This window comes from Triturus cristatus, chromosome 8 (assembly GCF_964204655.1).
Source record: "Triturus cristatus chromosome 8, aTriCri1.1, whole genome shotgun sequence".
Taxonomy (NCBI): domain Eukaryota; kingdom Metazoa; phylum Chordata; class Amphibia; order Caudata; family Salamandridae; genus Triturus; species Triturus cristatus.
In genome coordinates this window covers 1,505,828,417-1,505,850,074 of record NC_140591.1, presented here as the reverse complement: position 1 = coordinate 1,505,850,074, position 21,658 = coordinate 1,505,828,417, and the positions used below count along the sequence as shown (strand labels likewise).

The 21,658-nt window shown below is 42.1% G+C and overlaps 1 long non-coding RNA gene across 1 annotated transcript in view; it reads right to left on the bottom strand.

Annotated features, from left to right (window-relative positions):
* The window catches only part of LOC146806016 (uncharacterized), a 377,339-nt gene that overhangs the window by 324,104 nt on the left and 31,577 nt on the right, over nt 1-21,658 (bottom strand). The window contains exon 2 of the long non-coding RNA XR_014967541.1: nt 4,092-4,114. This is a non-coding gene — a long non-coding RNA (uncharacterized LOC146806016). The remainder of the gene's footprint in view (nt 1-4,091; nt 4,115-21,658) is intronic.

The following is a 21,658-nucleotide window of genomic DNA, read 5'->3' as shown; positions in this document are numbered from 1 at the left end:
TTTTAGATACGGCATCCATTTTGTTTCTTGCCCTCAAGTAGCCTGCGAACGGACCTTGTCCGCTCTTTGACCCTGGGATTCCCAAGCTTTCACGAAGGACACGTGTTTCTTTGAGGGTGTCTTTTATGATAGGGGAAATGACACGGCAGAGGCAGATGGCCCCGCTCAAGGCTCATCTTGCCGTGCCCATTTATTGTTTCAGTCATACATGCATTAGGCACAAGGTCTTTGATCCTGTAATCAAGTTTCCTTTATTACTCTCTACACTCTTTTTCAATCTGTTGTGCATCTTTGTTCTTCCTTTGCATCTGTTTCCGTCCCTTCTCCTGAATGTGTTTACAGTCAGAATGGAATGTGCTTAATGTGGGGATAATATGCTTTTACAGTTGGGAACCGGCAATGTTGTCGTAATCATGTTCCAGGCTTCTGAAACATGAATGCGACCCGTTTGAAGTTTATTGTGGGAACTGAGTCGTAACCTTTGTCTGCCATGTTGTGCAATGACCAAAATGTGTATAAAAGGAGCGATCCACTTTTGCAATTCGAAGCAGTCTCCCAGAACCTACACGTTGTGTACTTCTTGTGATTTCTGCATCCCTGCAGTAAATAAAACGCTGATCTTTGACGTCGCAGGAAGTGTCCCGTGTCTCTGTGTTTTGTACGCCGGAACAGGTAACCCACGAAGGTTTCAGGTGTTGTCCCCTGGCACCGCTGGGCCTTAGAATAGCCCAGTCCTTCAGCCCTTTCCCTCTGGCACAGTGTAGCACAGCAAGTTGACTTTCTGAGCTGCATTAGAATTTGGTAAATATGCCCCTATGTACTTATTATAACATATAATAGGTTAAAAAAAGTAAAAAAATGCATTTAATCAAATTGAATACTAGAAAATAAATGGGATTACATGCAGGGACTGGTCATTTCACAGAGCCTGACTGATGCTGACCCTGTGATTCGTCCCGCCACATGCCTAGCTTTTCACCAAGTCTCTTTACAAGCAGCCGTGGTTTCCTGCTCTTCCACACACGCAACTCTGCGTGCCCCTGTTATCGCTTTGGACCTCCACTCCGTCCCTTACAACCTAACCTTGGTACGTCTGGGGTTTCCTAGGACCTTGCGCCCATCCAGCCCGGACTTTTGACGGTGTGCCCCCAGGCCACTGCCATATAAATGATCAGATCCTGGTCCTGATGATGGCCTAACACCCCTACAGGCCGAAACGTCTTTGACTTTCACAGCGGAACTCTCGGCTCTCCCCTCAAGGAATCCCTACTTGATTAGTTTTGTATTCATTATCATTTATTGTTTGTCTATCCTTACTCTGTATAATTTTAAACGTCACTTGTTCTTCGTTGCGCCCTTCACTGCCGCTGTACATACTACCTCATGTGTCGCTTGCACTGTCACAATCCTTCATGAGCACTTGTTCACAGTATCCAACAGGTTACATGTCATTCAATGTAATTGAGTGCAACTCTTCGTTTGTTTGATCATATGAAACTGAGTATGTCAAATGTGTAAATGCACTAATACAATTTATATTGCAAAGAATCTCGTCTCCCTGGTTTTCTCCCCGTCTTGATTTATTTCTCAGCAATGGAGAAGTGTAGCTCACTGGTTAGAGGAGGCATACCCTGAAGCAGAGATCAGACCCGGGACCTGGGTTCGATTCCCGACGCGGCAGGGTCCAGAGCCCAATTGTCCACGGACTCGATAATTCTCGCTTCGGTGCCCACTCTAAGCACGAGTTCACACTATGCAGCTGTGGGCAACAAGCCTGCTTAATCTCCACAACGGCCCCCCGCGGCGGGATGCCTGGCTTTCACCTTGGGGATGCCCAGTACGGGTTATCTTACAGGGAAAAACCAGGACGGGTTCCCAATGCAAGCGCCAAGATGCCCGTAGGGTGATAGCTGCGCTCTATAAGTACATCAATCAATCAATCAATCAATCAATTAATTGTGCTAATTGTAATTGACCTCCAACTGACACCATTTTGAGACATTTTTGTATGTTACAGGGACTGGTTGTAGGCCAGACTCTGTGGCCAACCCAGGGCTGCACAAAGTGAAGGTTGAGTGCACCATGGGATTGGCGTTATATATAGTAATAACATTTTTATTTATGTGAAAAAAAGATAAAATCTTTAGAAATAACAATGGTTAAAGTGACGTTATAGTTAGGTATGGTAATAATATGTGACTTTGCATTAAATAAATCTTAGAAATTCACTGAAAAACCCCAAATGTTAAAGGGACATTATAGTTAGGAGTACATGTAAATTAGCTTCAATTTTTTTTTTAAAAATGACATTAACTGAAAAAACCTAAAGGTTAAAGGAATGTTATAGTTAGGTGTACATGTAAAGTACATTTATATATTAAATGTTTAAAAACCCAAAGAAATTTACTGAAAAAAACCTAAAGTTAAAGGGACGATTAGGTGTCACATTTCACCAGAATAATTATGTTGTAAACATAGAAAAGTCTGAAATTCATCAGTTATAGTTCTCTGTGATAACTATAAATTATGCCCCAACCATGCATTGCCAGAAACAATAGTGTTCAGTAAAAAAGGCCCAAAAAAAGAAAATCAGGTGAGAGACAAGAAAAGGGCAAATTTCCAGCAACCAGGTGTCTGAGAGGGGGGTCCACCAAGAGTACAAGGAATGAGGATCATCTCACTTTTGGAAGCCCTCAAGGTTCAAGATGAGGAGATCATTGCAGCATTAGTAGGTACTGGGAGAGACAAGCCTGTGGTTGTTAGGAGCATCCTGGATGCTTGTTTTAGAGACCACTGGGTAAATTACACCCCATTGTAAGGGGATATTTTAATCAGAGTGTAGGTATTGAATCACTCCATCCTGGGTGTCGAAGAACACTTTATCCTGGGTATGAGCAGACTACAGGATGAAGTGATGTGTCAATCCCTGGATGTCATAGCCCCGGGTGCATTGCTAGGAATTTTACATCCAGATCTCAGGGTTTTAGGAGCTGTGGGTTGTTTCATTGAATACATAATAGCCCAGGGACATCCCAAGTAGTCGCAATAAATCATCGGAGAACATCACAAATTTGCTTTTAAAGTAGGGTTTAGTGCCCCAAGCTCCCTGAGTCAGATTGAACCCTCACGTTTTCATACAGATACAGATGCTATCCAACATTCAGATCTGCACTTTACAATGTACGGATGTTGATTGTTGTTACTCTCTACCTTCCTAAATACTCAGGGCCTCATTTACAAGCCCATTGCACCGCTCGTGCGTCACTTCTTTTGATGCACCAGTAGCGCAGTCTGCCTTCCCATATTTACAAGGCAACGTAAAGTCACCCTGCATGACTTTCATTGCCTTGTAAATATGGGCCCTTTTCACGTACTACTCTGGGTGTTGCTACGGGTGTTCCCATGCAGTATCCATGGAACCTGACACAGTCCCAGATGTAAAAAGCTTTGTAAAGCTGAGAATGTGTCAGAATTCTACACCTCCCCATGGGCGACAAAGGAGTGGCGCAACAAGGAGAAATACTTTTACTTCTCCTCGTTTCTGCCTATTTCTACATGCATAGAAAGAGGAAAATGCCATTAGATAGTTTTTGTGCAGGAAGGTGTCCCTTCCTGCACAAAGAGAATCATTCCTGTTGCAACGATGCACGCACTGACGCATGGCAGACAATTGTGCTCCAGTGCAGTGGAAAGCACATGGATGCGTGATATTGTTTATAATGCAGCCTGGCGCAGCAAAATGGCTTGCAACGCTATGCTACATACTTTTTTTTGTAAATGATGCGCTCAGTTTGAATATCGAAATGATTTGTTGATATTTGTCATGCAACTTCCCTCTCCATTTAGTTCCTCTCCTTCATGTGCCTTCCTTCCTGTTCACTGCAATATCAATTTAATGTATTACACCCCTTAAATGAATTTGTGCTAAAGTTAGAGACAGGTGCTTTGGTGCAAACATTTCTGAGTCTGTCTCTTCTAAAATAACAGATAGTTCATCCAATGTACTATTGTTAGAAATCACATTCTACAAGAAAAGTCAGAGAGCAATTCATAAAGTATATATGAGGAGCACATTTTTCACATCCTTTTACCTGTGGACGAGAGTCGACGAAGTCTACAAAACAAAACAAAATGGAAACGGACACAAAAGAAGGTTAATAAATACCACAGTTAATATATCTGTTGATTATTGATAATTGGATAAGCAAAAGTAATCACATCTCTTGCATATCCTGTCTAACTAAAGTTGTCTCTCCCTTTGAGTTCCTCCTGAAAATAAGCAGATGTGATATAACAACAAGAGGGGCATACTTACCTACTGTTAAGTTGTTAAACCAAAATTCCAATCATGGAGTTGATTAGCAGATAAATGTTGATGGCATCTTTATAGATAATGTCTGAAGTTAACTTAAAAGTACCCACTGTTGTACCTTTGAAACACCCATGAATAGGCTGGGCACAAGAGAGTTTGGTAATGAATAACAAAACAAAGGACCTCTCCCTGAAGTTCCGGTAATAAAGGCTCTTCAGACTGCAAAATGCTCAAAACATTGCACAAGCAAGAGCTACAATATTTAAAGGGGGTGTGCAAAGGTCAGCTTTAGTTTTTCCCGTGCTAGGATTTAAAGCATATAATTTTAAATACTTCACAAAAGGCTATCCTCCCCTATAGAATTCACCTCTCGCTCCATACACCATCATTGACCACTGATACAACAAATAATTTGTAGGTCAATAACCAATGTGTCTTCCTAGAAGTGTATTCGGAAAATAAAGACATATCTTGAGACGTGACGTCCCACTCATGGCTAGTGAAACTCACATATTGGGAAAATCTTCTCAATTAGAATTTTGAATTTGATAGAAGGGGCATATTACCATAAAGGCATCAAAGCACTATAACCATCAAAAGCAAACGGGGGAGACCATCAGAAGGAATTATGGTTGCAAAAAGAGGCACAATTTTATGTGCCTGTGGAACACGGATATGAATTATGGTTCACAATATGGTTCACAATATGTGCAGGGAGAGTATTCCAAAGGCTGACCCCATCTTGACTTCCAGAACCTAGGAAAAGTCACTTTCCACTGATCAGCCGATCTCAACTGGATTGTTTTTGTGCAGAAAGGTGCCCTTTCCTGCACAATAATAATCCTTTATGCAACACAGGCACCCTTGAATCCTGGTGCAAGGGTGAATGTGTTGGCGTTAGTAAGGCAAAATGGCACTACTGCAGGAGAAAAATTAGGAATGCACAGTATTCCTTTAAATAAGGTGCATTGCTGCCCTTTCCCTGTCATGCAGTACAGTGCAGCAAGATGACTTTCTGTGCTGCACTGTGTGACAAAATTAGTAAATATGCCCCAATGTTTCTAGACATTTGTTTGTGCCACAGAAGTGTTTACTTTGGAGCCCAAAGCAGAGCACTTCATATGCTAATGGTTAAGTACCCACAGAATATACATCCCATATTTAATCTCTTTTGAGTGGTGTACGACAAATTAACCTCCTCTGCTCTCCATCTGTAGTGTGGAGTGTGTTACCTGGTGCTCCTCTGTACTTGAAAAGAAAATGCACCTATTTTATAATTAGAAGCTTTTTGTTTTCTAAAATCTAAGTTGGGATGCAAGGTAAGCTTTGCTCGCATCCCCAGCATGATTATTTTTCATTTTGCTTTAGCGCTAGCATACACAGTGCACTGTCATCACAGTACATCAAAGTGAAAGCAAACTGTACTAATGGAGTGGGGGCACATTGCGTCACATATGAAAGGCATCATTAAAAAGGGGAAATTGTTCTCTTTCCATTGCTGTCTCTGCCTACTGGATCCCTGCCTGGGAGGGTAGCAGCCCCTCTGGGCATCGGCCTGTGCTTCCCTGAAGAAAAGAAAGCCAGGTAGACACAAAGAAAATGAACACTTAATTGTTTTGAGGGGAGTGGTCCCCTACCTTGGACAAATTATATTTTCTATCCCCCGGGGGTTTGATGGGGTGTATATCCCCAATGTGCTCCCCAAAAGGGAAGAAAATCCTCTAGGTGCAAGAGAACTGCACAATTCTCTGTTTAGTGGGGTGCATTCTGAGGGCATGGGACTTCACACTCCCTACCCTAGCACAGCAGTCTTTCTGCACCCTGTGGGCTGGATAGTTTGCCACTAATCTGCTCTGAGGGCAGAAAGCCTTCTTGGCCACGAGGGAATATTTTTGATTGACTGGTCTAGCATTGTCCTTTGTTCTTCCACACTGAGCATAATATTTTTTTTTACCCGCAGTGGACTTATATGGTGTGTTTACCCCCAACCTCCCTACTGGGAGAGGTAGAAAGCACCCTAGACCACCATTGAATATTTTTAAGTTATTGTTGGGGGATTTGCTCCCACTGGACATGGCCTATGCACTCCCGACCTTTAGAACAACAATCTTTCTGTCCCCTTACAGACAGATTGGGCAGTTTATCCCCAATCATCCCCAGGGAAACAAATGTCCACTAAACACCAGGTAAAAATAGACCGAAAAAAGGTGTGGCAGTTGGCTGGCTAGATATTGGGATGTGACTCTGCCCCAGACAGTTTTACTGCAACCCAGGGGGTTGATTGGGAGACTTACTGCAATTCTGCCCTGAGGGGTGGTGAGGGGAAACCCACTTTCTACTCAGGTACGGCTCTAGGGCAGTGCAATTGGTGATACCGTACCGGGTGCTGACTATGTACTCAGGTCCGGCTCTAGGGCATTGCGATTGGTGCTACAGCACTGGGTGCTGACTTTGAGGGGGGATGTGTTTTTAAGAACAATATGGTTTTAGAAGCACCTTCTGCCGCATTCCTTGACTCCAGAAAATTTCAGGCAAATATTAAAATGTTAAGATAACTGGTGAATAATGGCCTTATTCCTGAGAGGCCTGAGTTTGGTCTAGCGGAAGTTTTGACTCATCATAAAGTAGTACAGAAGGTTAAAATGCCGGCTGCAAAGCATGTGTACCATGCAGATCACAAAGTGCATACAATGTAAATATGTCAGTGCGTTACTGCTTCTATCAGAGAGACCCTTCTGTTACTTGTAGTTTAAAAGTTTAAATCCTGATATAGAACAGTGAGCTATTCATTTTCATCAAAGATCTGCATGCAAACTGCAAGGTATAGATTAGAGCGTATGATTTTTTTCTCCAGTCTTTCGTTATTCTAAGGTTGCAAAAAGGTTTCACTTGGGTAGAAATCAATTCTTATTAGTAAAGCTACCCCCGACCATGGTGTTACATCTTAAATTCTAAGTTTGTGTTTCTCCAGACCAAGCACTCGAACTATACTGCTTACCAGTAAGGATAACTTGTGACCCCTACACCTTCTAGTCCTCTGTCTGATATAACATTTCCTATACACTGATTTACACACTTATGATTAATTGTCTCTGTGTAATGTGTATGCAATGTAAAGGGCTCTGACACCTTACACTGATATGAGAGACACTATAAAACTAATGAAATGCATGAGAGAGAGACTGGTAATGAAGACTCGAGGGCCATTGTTGGAAGGTGGTAGTGATGGAATCCATGGAGAAGGAGGTCATTGTCGCACCTGGCGCCACCGGCATTGAAGCCAGCCCTTTATACACCAGCGATATCTTTTTTGTTTTAGGAATGACATTGGATGTGGGAGGGCCAATGAACTACTCCTAAAGCCCCAACAGTCTTTCTACCCATCTGGAGCACAGAGCATCTCCTTTCCCATGGCTAGCAAGAGAAAATTTGGATTTTATTGAGCGCTGTTTTCACACATTGACTGGCCGACTTGTGAAAGTTCCAAATATTTTTTTACTTGCCTTGCTTAATGAAGGTATTACTTATGCACGGGTTCAGCTGCTACCCAGGGTGACTTACTAACCCAAAAATTTCTGAAAACTAGATACCCAGGGTAGGACATGGCGGTGTACCTTACATGAATTCAACGTTTAGTTATCCACAATGCCTTTTAATATGTAAACTATTTCAGAAGTCTTTCCCAACAGAATATAGGTGTTTCACTACTAATTGTGATTCACCAATTAATCCTGATGCGGTCAGGAGCTGTACATTTATGGTAGGAGAACACCAGCCAAAAATCCAGGGAACTTGTCATGAGGCAACTACTGGTATTCAGTATCCATTCTCTTTTGTCATTGCATTAGAGATTTATTACTTTGCTTGCACATTTAAAACAAAAGGTCACAATTATAGGCCAAAGCCATGGACAAATGTGGTGTTTCACACCTAATGGCCCACATAGAAAATTTACTAGCAGCCCATCACTCTGATTTCCTGGTTGCAATGTAGACGCAACAATTGTGCAAGGTGATGATGCTGGAGCAGGGTTTTCTATTTAAACCCAAACATCAGTTTATGTTTTGTACGTCATAATTAAAATTACTAATGATTAATTATTAAGTACTAAGTTTTGTTGTGTATTTAACTAATCAACCTTATTAACTGAAGAAGTTACACGTGGGAACGCAATTGCATGGCTAAAATATTTAAGTGAACTAAGTTGGTGAGCAAATTAATTTAATAAATGTTGCTTTTGCGATATTTGTTATGTGTTTGCGCTTTAAATTAATATGAATTAATGGCTTATTTATGTTGCAAATGGCTAGATAAATACATACACATAAGGGTATTAGTGGGTATTAACACAGTATAATCAATATAATGTGGTAACGATGTCTTGTGTTTCTTTTTAATTAAGTTACCCATTGTGGCCTGTTGAGAAATGGCCGACATCTACAGCCTGCATTTGAGTAGATGAAATATGAAGAGAGGCCTCGTTGATTGTGACCCTGGTCTCTGCTTGAACTGAAAAGCCATGGAAGTGATGTCAATTCTGGGATGACCGCCAGTTATCCGCCAGTTATCCTTGGTAGAGAATATTTGTCACAAATGAACATTTTTGACGGCTTCATTGTGAAAGATACAATACCGAGGAAAGACATCCGTGGAAGTTACGAATTAGTTATGAACTTCCTATTTCCCTGTTTTGAATTTCAAGATATCCAAGAGCGGAGATTCTTCTAATGTTGCAAGATGACATCCTTTCCTGTTTAACGGATGTTTGAGAGCTTTGTTTGTAACTTTTAGTATGTAAATTTTAGTATAAATATATCTAGACTAGAGAGGGTCTGTGGCCACTTCTTTCTGAACTTATGATCAGAGGACCGATGCTGACGGAGAGGACAGTGACTCTATATGACGGCTTGAGAGACATTAACAGGCACATGCATCAAACCTTTTTGCGATCGCAAACGGTGCGAATCGCAAAAATAGGCCGTTTGCGATCGCAAAAGTCAGTGTTGAAATGCATCAACTGTATATTTGCGAAAAAACATTTTTTCGCAAATATAAGGAATCGCAAAACATTCTGCGAATCAAATAGCGAATCGGTATTAGCGTGTCCCAATGAGCGAATCGCAAACAACGATTCGCTAAATGTATGCATGACAAATCGCAAATAGCGATTTCCATGAAAATCGCAAATTAGCGATCGCTAAATAAGAAGGATCACAACCAGGTGGTAATCATGAGTGCAAATCACAGACAGGTGAAAACCAACTGAAACCCATTTAAACACACCCAGAATGAGCCAGCACTGTTCACAATGGCAGGGATTTACCTGATGGCGAGGAGGATGAGGCTGCAGGCTGCCGCACAGAGACGGAGGCGAATGAATGAGCGCATCTTCAGAGTCCGCATAACTTTGCTAGGCCAGCAAGAGGATGAGATATACGACAAGTATAGGCTCAATGCAGCAATGATCCATGACCTAATCAATGAATTGGACCCCATAATGCAACGACAGACACGTAGGACCAATGCCATCCCAACGCATGTGCAGGTCCTATGTTGCCTACACCTCCTGGCGTCAGGCAGTTTTCAGGGGGTCATTGCTGTTGCGGGAGGTGTGTCACAAAGCGCACTTTCAAGAATATTGAAAGCATTCCTTGATGCCATGATGGCCGTGATCGGGTCTCATATCAAGTTCCCTACCACCGCGCTTGACCTTGCAAAAACCAAACAGGAGTTCTACCAGATAGCTCGTTTCCCACATGTTTTGGGTTGTATTGATTGCACCCACGTTGCAATATGTCCCTACGCAACACAGGAATATATATATAGAAATAGGAAATGTTACCATTCCCTCAATATTCAGGTTGTGTGCAATGCCAAAAACATTATCACTGACATTGTTGCGCAATTTCCAGGGAGTGCACATGACTCTTATATCTTCAGGCAAAGTGGCATACACACCCGTCTTGTCAGGGGAGAATTTGGAGAGGGACATCTGCTTGGTAAATATGTGTTATAGTTTATCACTGTCATTGTACGTATGTCAATGTGAAGCTGCCACTGACTCTTTGCTCCATTACATGTAGGTGACAGCGCATACGCCTTGCGTAATTACCTAATGACGCCTTACCTCAATCCCACAACTGCCAATCAACAGAGGTACAATGCAGCACATATTTCGACAAGGAACATCATAGAGCGCACATTTGGGCTGTTGAAGAGCCGATTCAGATGTCTACATAAGACCGGTGGAGCACTGAAGTACAACCCTGAACAATGCTGCAAGATAGTAGCGGCATGTGCCATGCTGCACAACATAGCGACAAGGGGAGGAATGGACATCGAGGTGTCTGACAGCGATTCGGAGGATGGGAACCAGCAAGTGCCACAACACCATGCAGCACAAGGGGCAAGCGCAGCAGAAGGGCGTAGGAGAAGATTTGACATCACACAAAATTATTTCTGAGGTGAGTAATGATGACACAGAAACTGACTATTGCTATCAAAGTATTCTTTAATTAAATAAAATTGCCATGAGTGTTCAAGCACACTTGTAATCTGACCAGTGCAATGGACATAAGTGGTTTGCAAATGTCAATTCACTTGTCACTCTGTGAAAAGTCAAATCCAAATAAATGGTTACGTCACCATAGTGGAATGCACTTGTACATGCCAGTCTAGCGCTTTTTGCCACGAACACCCAGACGCCTGTCAGACCCAGCATTGTCATCCGTTATGTTGGAAGCGGCGGGGGTACTGCTGCGTGTGTTGCGTCTTCCTGCAGTGCGGACTGGAACTGCCACACTACTTAGGCTTGAGCCACCCTCACTACCCTCTTCGGGCGTGGAATTGTTGACCGCAATTGTGGAAGCATTTAGCAAATCAACTGCATTGGTGACCTGGTCCAGTGCTTTAGCCACATCGCCGCTCCAATGGCACATTTCAGTTTGCATGGTCACAGACCTACGTGCCAGCAGTGCAGTTGTCGTGGCCAATCTATTGTTTGATTTAGCAAACATTTTCAATTGCAGCATTAGTTGACGATGCTGTCTCTTCTGGGATACATTTCCCTCATGCATCACCTTGCTCAGTTGCTGCACACTTTCTGACAGTACTGCTATGTTGCTAGCCATCTTGCCAACTTGCAATTGTACTAATCGTGTGTTTTTTGTCTGCAGGCGCTGCATACGGAGCATCTGTCCCTCAAGACCACCCCAGACATCACTTGTTTGCTCCTCCTGCTGTGTCCTGAGTGCTCTTCCTCTCCTACGCCGGGCTCTGTGATTATTTCTGGGGACCTGTGGTTGTGGTTGTGTGATGGAAGTTGTCTGGCCATGGCTGCCACCTGGTGTTGCATCAGCCTCATCATCTTCACACTCCATGGTGACTAGGGATGGAACAGTAGCCCTGCGTGACTTTGTTGGACGTGAGGGATTTATTTGCACCACAGGTGTGTCCATCTGTTCACCTGCGCTGGTGTCCTGCATGTCTGGGGAATCGCTATCCACATCTTCTACACGTTGCGCATCTGTGAGGTGAAACAGTGCAACACTGTATTATTTCATGTCTGTGATATTAATTGCACAGTAATAAATTTCTGCCTTTGTAAATGATTTTATACTCTATTAAGCTTTTTTGGGTTGTTACTCTGAGATTTGACATTTTTACTGCTTCACCAAACTACATCTCCCATAATGCCCCTCACCTACTGAATGCATTGTGTACTGGATGTTCAGGGTCTGCACTTGGGCTGTACTGTGGTCGAGTTCTACCTTTACATTTTGTAACACTAAGAAAACATACATTCATCTTACCTTCAGATGTGTTTGCTGCTCCGGACGTGTCCAGCTGGGTCACACCAACAACAGCTTCTGGCTGGATGGTGGATTCAATCAAGTCCTCCATGGGAGTGTTCCCAGTGTCTGTTGGTGTTCCACCTCCTGTCTTCTTTGCCTCCTTCAGGCGGTCAGCTATGCGCACCTTAGCCCGACTGCGCAAGTCGTACCATCGTTTTTTGAGTTCTTCAATGGTGCGGTGTGTCACCCCAATGGCATTGACCCTGTTTTGGATCCGGAGCCAGATTTTCCTTTTTTCCTGCTCTGCCACTTTCAATGATGCCTTTCCAAACAGCTTGTCATGGCTGTGGACTACTCCCTCAATGAGGGTGTCAATTTCTTTTTCTGCAAATTTAATTTTGCGTTTCCTGCCTGTTTGGCTCTCCTCTGCTGTTTGTGAGGCTTCCATTTGATATCACAAGTTGTTCTTCTGTCTCTGTCACACTCCTGTTCTGCTCCCAGAGCCAGCTCCCTCCTCTCCCTGACACTGTGCACTGGAAATGAGGCTGGTGCTGCTCACTTCCTGGTTGTGATGTCATCAGGATGCATCAAAATGCGACTTCGGTATTTGCGATTTCGCTAATTGCGAAATCGCTAATAGCGAGTTCGCAAATGCCGAAATCGCAATTTATTTAGCGATTTTTAGCGATTCGCTATATTCTCGCAATGTTTTTGTTGCATCGTGTTTTGCGAGTCTTTATTTGCGATTCCTTAAAATTCGCTAATAAGGACTCGCAAACTCTCTTTTTGATGCATGTGCCTGTTTATCCTTTGCTGGGAGTCTAGTCCTGATTTAGAGAACGACATTTAGCCAGAATAGGTAAATATGAGAATAATGATCTTGCAATTGAAATGGCTTTCATATGAATTAATTAGATAAATAATTCTTGTTTGAATTACAGTGTCGGGTGGTTATTTCTTTGTCATGTTATTGAGATCTCAGAAGTGTTTAAATTGTTTTACTAAGACTCAAGACAATTCAATTTGGTTGCATTGACCTCAAATTATATGCAGATTAATTAAGGTGTGTTTCCTCATATTCAGTACGGATAGGGTGATAGAATGAATGTTGGTGTAATGGGCCCCACCAGTGTATGATGTATGTATGTGCGTGTAACTGTGAGATTACTCCGTCCATGGAAGTTGAGGGATTTTATAAGCTTTGATCTGCAGCAGTTTCCTGGTAGCAGAATGATGGTTTTGATTATTGTCTTGATCTAATAGATTGCTTGTTCATAGGCTTTTTGATTCTTGATTGTTGTTGATTTATGTATTAACACTATATGATGAAGTCGTATTGAGTTATATGTAGTGTGTACGGCTTCTGGAACGTAGGGAGTCGGTGACGGTTCCGTAGTAGGGCAGAGGGAAGCGCTGCTCTCGGGAAAAGCGGAATTGTTGGCCCTGTACGCATGCAGGGAAAAACGTGTGACAATTGAAATTGCGCGTCGTATTGTCTGGGTTCGATTCAGGGACATCGTCGTGTGTTACTATTAGAAATATATTTCTGGTATAAGAGGAGTGTGTATGGTTGCGAAGGTTATCTGTGAAGTTCTGGTCTTAGGTATCAGGGATCCTATTGGGATTTCCGTTAACGCTTATCACTGGGAAGGTAATAGGTATTCTCTGAGCTTGTTTGAAGGACGGAGCAGAGGTAAGCGCTGCTGTGTTAACGTGTGTTATAATTCTGTAGCAGGACAGATTGTTCGCTGTTCTCGGGAAAGACAGGATTCTGTGTGAATATACTACATTTTCTAGTGCGAAAGTGCGTGAATGTATAGGCATTTAGTTGATTGTGAAGCTCCTAGGAACATTTCGGGAGGAAACAGTTTATGGATGCATGTTAGAAGGGCAGAGTAGAGGGATGTACTACTGTGTCAACGAAAGTAACAATTCTGTAGCAGAGCAGAGGTAAGCGCTGTTCTAGAGAGAAGCGGGATTCTCGTGGGAAAAGTCTTTACTATTCTGTGGTTAACGGAGCAGACAATGGAGATGTTTATATGTTGTAACTAATAGATTTGTAGATTCTGAAACAAAGTCTACTGAGAAGGTCTTGTAAAGGAGGGGTAGACGAATGACAGGAGACAGGAGCAAAGGCTGCTGCAGCGACTGCTGACGTCAGGGAGACCGCGCTGTTATTGGACAGTGGGTTAGAACAGCAGGAGTGCTGTGATTGGTGCGTTGGTGTGCGCCGCGCAAGGATTGGAAAAAGTAAAGGGTGACGTAGACGCTGCAGGATTGGTGCGTTAGTGTGAGTCGCGCTGGGATTTGTGGACTGAGACAGTGACGTAGACGCTCCAGGATTGGTGCGTTAGCGTGAGTCGCGCTGTTATTGGACAAAAGATCGTACAGTTGTAGAAAGGACTAAAGAGTTGTGGTAAACGCGAAAATGTATTACCATACAGAGGAAAAGAAAAAGAAATCCTAGTTCAGTAAAATTAAGACATGGTTCGACAAGGATAAGGATATAGTAACTAGAGAAGGGGAGTTACTACCTCCGACAAGAACCCCTGCATCCTTCATGGTTGCGAAATATGGGTATCATACCTGTATTTGGTTAGACAATTGGGTAAAGTACACTAGAGAAGATGGAGTTTTAGCATTCCCGGAACACGGATCATTTAATCTGGCTGTGTTAAGAAATTTACAGGAAAAGATGATGAGTTTAGAGCCGAGACCAAGACCAACACAGTTCGAGGCATTGGTAGAATGGGAAGATGAAGTGCATGAGCGAGAAAAACAGAGGAGTGGAGGTAACTATAGATATATGTTTGGGAGGAAATATGATCGTGAAACACATCATGATCGAATGAGGAGATGGCGAGATGCTAGTATGACTGAGGGATTGTATCCTATGAGAACTGCTGAGGAAACAGAAGGGAGAAAATGTACAGAGAGAGTACATAATGCAGAATTAAGGAGGTATGGGCCAAATGAGTCTGAGGACGAAGTCTTAGATGACATGCTCTATAAGGGACCACCCCCATATAGACGAGAACCAGAAGTGGGAACACCAGTAGTTACCCCAATGAGAGATACCTTACGGATCATAAAGACAGAAGTCGTGACTCCTGATTTAAAAAGTAGTGGCTCTTTTGCAGAAAGGAAGAGAGAGAGAGAGTGAGAGAGAGAAAGGGAGAATGAAATTGAGGACGAAAAGACAAGGGAACTAGCGAGAACTACATTTGAGTTGACAGAGAAAATTAGAGAATTGACTAAGAATCTAGAATCTGTTACGGTGCCTGTAACTATAGGTCCAGTTATGCCTATTTTTGACAAGCAGAGGACGGGTGAAAATGGTTTGACAGTTCCATATGTGGGAAATAGATTGATTAGTTCTCCAGAACAGACGGAAATAAGGGCAGGAGAGAATCAGTTGGGACATACTATTTGTGGTGGAGAGTTAAATGTGCAGTCTAATTCAGGATTGAATACTGGTTGTGTGGAAAGGAATAGTATGGTTGGAGGATCAATTTTAAAACCACAGAGAATGGCAGAACCAGTAAGTACAGAGAAATCTACAGGAATAACGGCTGAAGATTTGAATGACTGGTTGAAAGCCTTGCAAAGGAAGGAAAAGGATTCACAGGCAATTGATGTAGCTAGATTGCGTATTGAATTGGAAGAGCTTATAGTGGGAACAATTCCTATAGAAACGTTAAAAGATCATCATGAATGTGAATTGATGTTTATGTGTAAGAATATCACATGGAGAGCTAGAAATACACATGACAGATTGAAGGGTATTGCGAGTGAAATGGGAATTGATATGGATAAGGTAAAAGCTTTAAAGAAGCCTTACCGAGTAGACTTTACGGATAAAGATATTGAGAATTTGAATGATGTGGGCCGAACAGGACAGATTAAGGAAATGATTGGATTATTGCGAAAATGGGGAGATGTGGAAAAATGGAAAGATAGATAGTATAAGAAAAGGGAAGATTCCGTGGACAGGACCTACACAGCATTTCCCATGAGAGAAAAAGAAAAAACAGTGGATGCTTATCCCATGAGAGAGATTCCTGGAGGAGGGTATGTACATGTCCCATGGACTAGACAGGATATTTTGTCATTCACGAATGATTTCCCTCGACTGAGAGAAAAGCCTGTCGAGTGGTATAGGCAGGTTGACAGGTTTGTGAAATTATCAAAAGTACTGTGGATTAACCTGAATAGTCTGTTCGATAATAATTGTTCCAGCAGACTTGTGGACAGAATGTAAAATAGTCATAGATTAGCCTACAAAAGAATACCCGAGAGATCCAAAGACAGGAGCTCCAGACCCGGAGGTTATGAAAAAGTATGAGCAGGTCATAGTTTTCCTGAAAAATAAAGTACCCCCTAAACAGACAGATTGGGTTAAGATAGATCGAACACATCAGGAAGCGAAAGAATCAGTTCATGCCTTTTATGAAAGGTTAATACTGGCTTTTAAACTGTTCAGTGGAGACGAACATCTGGGTGACAAGGATTTGAGCCATTTTGTATATAGGTTTGTATATGGCTTGAGACCTGAAATCAGTGAAATGATACGGGAGCACACAGTCGACTGGCAGAGTAAGAAGATTGATGAAATCTTGAGACATGCAAAATACTTTAGTGATGAAATTGAGGCAAAGCAAAGAAAACTGAAGGAGAAAGCAATGTGGGCACAGGTGAATGTTGCAGAAAGGCAAGAAGCACAGTTGGTTGAACAAGCAAATAACCCAGGAAATAGGCCTGGATATGGTACAGGAAAAGGAAAGGGGAACATTGAGGAGGCGAAGAAAAAATTCCCATGTCACAACTGCGGAAAATTAGGGCACTGGAGATCCGAGTGTACGAATCCACCATTAGTTAATAATGACAATCCATCCTTGAATCAACAGGTGCAGAACGAGGGTTGTAATCATCCGCAGCAACAGCAGAAGGTTGTCAAGCAGCAGAATCAGGAGCCAAAGCCGCCCCTGCCACAGAACAGGGGATCCCAAAAGTACAGTCAGGATTCGGGTTTCTACAATGAAGAACAGGTAAACAAACCGAGACGTACAAATCCAGTACAGCAATACTGGCTAAGGAATGAGGGTAGTGAGTCTGAAGGGGACTTCTGACGGTGCCGAAGAGAGGAGGAAGAGTGCATACTTGGAGCAACTCTAGAAATAGACCAGGCAGGACCATTTGTAGATGGGAAAATAAATGGAGAAAGTGTTACTTTTTTAGTAGACACAGGAGCTACGAGATCAACTGTCAGGTCAGCAGATATAAAGAATCTTCCTCTCTCGGACGAAGCAATCCAAGTGGTTGGTGTATCTAATACACAGATTAAGACTCGTCTTACTGAACCAGTAAGGGTAAGGATAGGGAAATTTACAGACATGCACAGGTTTGTGACACAAGTCCAGTGAACTTGTTAGGTAGGGATTTGTTGTGTAAAATGAATTGCACATTTTTGTACTCCGGATGGAATAGCTTTTGAGACACCGGATGAGGATGTCCTATACAGAGTAACTCTAGACAATAGAGAAAGTGAGGTTATTGGAACATATGCTGTGTTTAATCCAGATGATTTGCCTCAGGAGTTGAGACACACAGTAAAAGCAGCAGTGTGGGACTTAACTGGAGAAGATGTGGGTTTGATGAAAAATGTAGATCCAGTAAAGATTACAGTGAAAGAGGCAATATCTTATCCTAATATTCCACAATACAGATTGACACCAGAAATAATTGAAGGAATAACACCTATAATTGACAAAATGATTCAGCAAGGGGTGTTGAGAGAGTTGCTAAGTAGTCCATGTAATTCACCTATAATGGGACTGAAGAAACCTAATGGGAAGTTCAGAATAGTACAAGATTTGAGAAAAGTTAACAAAATTGTGGTATCATGTTGTCCTATTGTGCCAAATCCATCAGTGATCTTGTATCAGATTCCTCATGATGCTGAATGGTACACAGTAATTGATTTGTGCCATGCTTTCTTTTCAATTGCATTGCATCATGACAGCCACCCGATTTTTGCATTTCGGTTTGGACAGCGTATTTTGGCATGGTGCCGAATTCCACAGGGATATACAGAGAGCCCCTCTATATTTAATCAGTTGCTAAAGAGGTCTCTGGAAAGTTTGACAATGCCTGAAAACTCAGTGCTGCTACAGTACATAGATGACCTACTTGTGGCATCGAAGACATGTGAAGCTTGTGAAGTTGATACTATAGCTTTACTGAATCACTTGGCTGATGGAGGATTAAAGGTGTCACCAGCCAAATTGCAATTTTGCAAGAAAGAGGTACATTATCTTGGACACAATATTGAGAAGGGTCTGAGAAAAGTGACCATTGACAGGATCAAAATCATCAGAGGAATGAGAGCCCCAATGAGCCAGAGAGAAGTAAGAATGTTTCTGGAAATGGTAGGTTATTGTCGTCAGTGGATAAGTAATTTTTCCCTGATAGCAAAGCCACTGATTAAATTGACTAAAAGTGAAGTGAAAGACCCATTGGAATTGAATGCAGAACAAATGGCAGCATTCAAAGAATTAAAGAACAGATTATGTGAAGCCCCTGCCTTAGGAATGCCAGACTACGAGAAAGAGTTTGAGTTGTACTGTAGTGAGAGAAATGGATGTGCGCTTTCAGTGTTAATCCAGAAACATGGACCACTGAGAAGGCCAGTTGTGTACTTCTCATCAACACTTGACCCAGTAGCTGTGGGTTTACCAGGTTGTCAAAAAGCAGTAGCTGCTACATGCAGAAGCTTGGAACAGAGTGAGGGTATAATAATGGGATATCCTGTACGGGTATTCGTACCTCATGATGTGGCAATTCTTTTGACGAGAAGCAGGACTCAATATATGTCACATAGTCGGCTGACAAAATTTGAAAAGATCATTCTGGGAGCATCAAATGTGACTCTTGAGAGATGTGTGAATGTGAATCCAGCAACACTGTTGCCAGATGCTGAAAATGTGAGTGTGAGAGATGAGGTTGATCATGATTGTTTGGATGTGCTTGATTATTGTACAAAACCGAGACCAGACATAAGAGATCTGCCACTACCTGAGAGTGATCATGTGTTGTTTGGGGATGGGTCATGTCTGAGAACAGAAGAAGGTGTGCTAAGTGCTGCATATGCCATGTGTAAAGTTTCTGAAGTTGTGGAAGCTTCACCTTTGAAGGGAGTTAAATCTGCTCAAGTGGCATAATTGGTGGCACTGACAAAAGCTTGCAAAATTGGAAGAAATGTGAGAGTGACTGTAATGACTGATAGTCAATACGGTTTCGGAGTTGTCCATGATTTTGGCCAGCTTTGGCTACAGAGAGGTTTCCTGACCTCAAGTGGAACTCCTATAAAGAATGCTGAAGTGATTGGGAAGTTGCTTGAGGCGATACAGCTGCCTAAGGAGTTAGCAGTTGTAAAATGTGAGGATAAAAGTCCACAGAAGACGAAATTGCTTGGTTCCAAGGTGGGGAAGACCAAGACAAGTCATTTTGACTACAACAACTGCTGTGAAGTGTGCTGGAGTGAAGAACTGGATCCATGCAAGTCATACTCTGAGAGTTCCAAATCCAAAGAATGGGATTGGGAAAGAGTACTTTGAAGAATCTGATTCCAGTGATGATGCAGACACTGAAACAGTGAGAACAAAAAAGAATCCTGAAAGGGTGGAAAGAGAGTCAGGAGATTTTTTTTTCTTACCAGAAAAAGTTTCAAGAAGAACATTGCAGACCTCAGGAGAGAGTGCAGATTCTGGAAAAGTGCCTGAAGTTCCAATAAGCAGTGGAGAAAAGAACAATTCCACAGGGACTATACCTGAGTCAAATGAGGAAGTAGGGAGAAATCCACCTGAGATAATTCTTGAAGAAGTAGGGTCAGAAGAAGATAGAGAGGGACAGATTGCGGAAGAACCCTGAGGAGGTGTAGGGAACATCCACGATAAGCTAGGTGAAGGAACAAGTAGACAGCAAGAAGATTGCGTGTCGGAGACCCGAGGAGGGACAGTAGTAGGGAAATCTCAATTGGTGGGGAAAAAGATTGTGGTAAAAGAGAAAATTGCTGATGAACAAGAGGCAAATGAGACAGAATCTGATGAAAGCGAGAATGAGATTCCAGAGGGTCGAGTTCTAAGGAAGAGAACTTGGATTGGAGAAAGAAACAATAAAGAAGCAAAACAGAAAAGAAATGCAAAAGGAGATCTTTGGCCTAACAAGATAAAGAGGCTGAGGTATCGACTGACACGAGTTAACCCATCGAAAGCGGAACAGGTGAGCGAGGTGTCAAGTCAAAATCAAGCGAAAGGAGAAGAACCAAAAGAACCAGAGGAAATCAAAAGAATCAGAAAGCCCAACCAGAAGTATAGGTCACCAGAATGGACGTATGTGGCACTGCCTGAAGAAGGAGAAGAGGCAGATGGTCAAAGAAATCCAGAAGGGTCCTTGCTGAGAGTGGTTGAGGAAGAGGAAACGGTTGGAATCCTGAAAGTTATCTTGTCCGATATTGGAGAAGAGACGGATGTTCAGGATCTGATGCAATTTGATGTTGATGAAGAAGGAGTGAAAAGTGATGAAAATCCAAATTGAGTGAACTGAAGGAGTCACTTGGAGAAAAGTGAAGAAGAAGAAATCTAAAGAACTAACAGATTGTAACAATCTAGTGGATGCTTGCTGTCCTAGAAGTTCAGTAGTGGAGTAGTAGAGGCTAAGTCAAAAGACACAGTCAAAGTAATAAGATGGCTAACACAGAAAATAATCAAAGTAGATGTACCTTCATGAAGAGATGGCGTAGAATGTGCTGCTGGTGTACAGGACTCTTGATACTACTATGGAGTGTGCTTGCTTTACTAGTTACTTTTAGAGTTACAGTAGACACTTTGGGAATGCATACTAAGAATATGACTAGCATAGGGAAGAGTACACAGAAAGTAGTGCCAACTAGAATTAGCAGTATACACATACATAAGGATAGGTCTATTAATGATTTTTCTAGTAATGTTTTTTCAAGGTTATTGTATGAATATGTAAAGACGATGGAAGTAAGGGATTGCTACGTCTGTATGCAATTACCTGCATCCGTTTCAGAGGGAGTTACTTATCATCATCTTCCAGCTACATATGGGATTTCATGTAGTGTGTTGATTAGGATTTTTTATTTGTTAGGGAAAATAGATTATGACATGTCTAACAAAGATAATATTTTTGGGCAATTGCCTATGAATAAAAAACTGAATCCTGCAAAAGAAGCTAATATTTTAGGTGAGATTTTTATTGAGACAAAAGAATTAACATTAGATTACATTTTTAGAAATAATTTAACTTGTAGTTTAAAGGAACAGGAAAAGGCTTTCCTAGACATGGTAGAGAAAAGAAGGATGGGCATACATGAAAAGACAGGAGGATACAAAGTGAGTGAGACAATGTGGGACATTGAGATGGGAAAGAAGTTAGAAAATTGGGTCAGTCCAACTTTGGCTCTAGATGCACCACAGAAGGGTAAACTTCGCATTACCAGAAGGAAATGCCAATATGATTATTATTTTGT